This window comes from Condylura cristata, unplaced genomic scaffold, assembly GCF_000260355.1.
Source record: "Condylura cristata isolate star-nosed mole 26May11 unplaced genomic scaffold, ConCri1.0 scaffold00004, whole genome shotgun sequence".
Lineage (NCBI taxonomy): Eukaryota > Metazoa > Chordata > Mammalia > Eulipotyphla > Talpidae > Condylura > Condylura cristata.
The window spans coordinates 59087098-59089445 of record NW_004567105.1 but is presented as its reverse complement, the minus strand read 5'-3'; the positions used below and the strand labels follow the sequence as shown (position 1 = coordinate 59089445).

The window sequence follows — 2348 nt, the reverse complement described above, 5'->3', positions numbered from 1 at the left end:
CCCGCGCGCCCGCCGCCCGCCGCCGGTCGCCCGCCGGTGGTTTTTCGTTGGCAAAGTTGTGCGGCCACCTCGAAGGGGGCACCGCGACGTTCCCCACCCCAGCGCCGCCGCCGCCCCTTCAGGCCGCCGCGCGGGAAGGCCCAGCCGGCGGCCCCGCTTTTTTACCTGCCGGGAGTTTTCGCGCGCGCGCTCGCTCAATAGCTCGCTTTTTTCCCCTCTCGCGCTCGTTTTCTTTCTTTCCGTCTTTTCGCTCTCCCGCGCGGGCGCGTTTTCCGCTCGCGCCTCCCGCGCTCGCCCGCTCGCGCCCTCCTTCCTGCTGGGCTCGGCGGAGCGGGGCGGCCGGCAGCTCTCCCCGCCCCCCTCCACCCGCGCTCCGGCGGAGGCGGCGGCGGCGCTCCGCGCTCCGACTCATTCCAATATGGCACGGGTGCAGAGCGCATGCGCCCGCGCCCCCCCCCCCATCCGCGCTCCTCCCGGCAGCCCGCGCCCCTCGCGCGGCGCGCGTGGCACCCCCGGGCCGGGCCTCTCGGAACTCGTCCGCGCGTCTTCCCACCCGGCTGGGGTGCCCAGAGATGAGTAGCGGCCGCGGGCTGGGGTGCAGAGGGTCCAGCGCCGCCAGCCACCCTCGCCTCTGGGGCCCCCAGCCCACAACTTGTCGCGGAGGCCTTGGTGCAGAGCACGCGGCCCCGCCACCAGCCCCCGACGACGCTGCGGCTCCGCGCCGAGGAGCCCCGATAGGGAGACGTGCCCCTAGGGACCCAGCGCCTACGGTCCTGGTTCTGTAAACGAGGAAAAGACCCCCGCTCCTCACCTTGGGTTGTGGACCAACTGCGAGGAACCCAGAGGCGTCCCGGGTGGGTCCTGCAGACCGGTTCGGGGACAAGCGGGATGCTGTCGTCTGCACGTGACCGCCTCGGACAAGATGGCATTAGTAAAGGAACGGACGGAACATCGGCTGGATACTACATGGGCGCGTGTCGCCACTGGAGAGGGCTGCCTGGCCCTCGTCGAGCTTCTGGCGCCCGTTTTTGAGACCTGGAAGAGCACTCGCGTGCTGGCGTCTGAGAAATTATACCGGGGCCCCCTTGCGCATCCCGTTTCTCCGGGCTTCCGCAGGAGGCGCCCTGTAAATCCTAGTTTTCCTGCTGCTCGGGGCCCGGCGAGGGGGCACGAGACGGCTGCGGAATTCGGGTAGAGGAGCTAGGGGTCCCGAGTCGGGACAGAAGCTCCAAGGTTGCGGCAGTCTGGCCCCGTAACCCGTGGAACCATGGGCAGTTACTTCCCGGTGCTTGCACCTTACCTAGCGAATGCAGGTGCTGGTGAAGCACCCTTTTCCCCACCTGCTCAGAAGAGTTCCCTCCGGAAGGGAGTCCCGGCACCTCCGGGACTCCCGGGCCGGGCGAGGCGGTCTTGAACCGGAGTATTGATTACTTTTGCATTTCAGGAAGGAGGCGCCCCCCCCCCAGGACAAGGAGGAGGTTTGGGGTGTCAGACGGGGGCTCAAATTACTTCCTACTGACCTCGTCAAGGCGCAGGAAAATATTACTACATTAACAGGCAAAAGTGCGCAAAGTCGCACTTGTAGCTGAATTTGAAACGAGATTTTTTTTTTTTTGAAACGAGATTTTTTTAAAACCACTGCTAAATAGACAATGTGACAGCCAGAGAGAGAAAAAATACATAAAAGATAAAATATCCATAATACTTTTACAGAATGCAACTTTTCTCACAAAAAGCATTTCACCTGTGTACATAGTTAACCATAATTAACATACTTAACATAGTTGCAACCATATTATCTTTTTGGGCTTGCTACGATCACTAACATTTTTCTTTTGTTCACATGTTTCATTTTTGAGGTGTGCAAGTCTCCTAATGTGGTATATTTGGGTTCTTTACAAGTTGTTTGCTGATATTTGCTGGGCATCGAATAGCCAAAACCTAGCTGGGTGAGCTTGATCCATATTGTCATTTGACTTTCCCTAAGAGCATTCCCATTCGTTCTCCTCCTAGGGAGGAATGAAAGGAGTTTAATGCCCTTTTCTAAGCATTATGTACCATCTTTCCCATCCCCCTACTTTTTCAGTGTCTATAAGTAGTTCAAGTTTACATTAGCATTCTTAGATGACTTTTAAAATGAATGTTTTCCCACGCATTTACTGTCCCTGGCCCCTTTTCTGTAAATGATTTGTTCCTATCCAACTGTTAGGGGCTTAAACCTCTTTAACTTTAAGTAAACATATTTTATTTTGAAGCTGTTCTTTCTGTATCATTATTGATGCAAATATATCCCAGTTTGTTACTTTGTTTTATGCTAATGTTCAATCCTTATCTCATCTTTGTGATAT

At 56.7% G+C, this 2348-nt stretch overlaps 1 protein-coding gene across 1 annotated transcript in view; it reads right to left on the bottom strand.

The window, feature by feature from the left end:
• The window catches only part of SFMBT1 (Scm-like with four mbt domains 1), a 71834-nt gene extending 71414 nt beyond the window's left edge, over positions 1 to 420 (bottom strand). The window contains exon 1 of the mRNA XM_004676066.2: positions 166 to 420. The gene's annotated coding sequence lies outside the window, so the exon portion shown is untranslated. The remainder of the gene's footprint in view (positions 1 to 165) is intronic.
• Between the last annotated feature and the right edge of the window lie 1928 nt (positions 421 to 2348).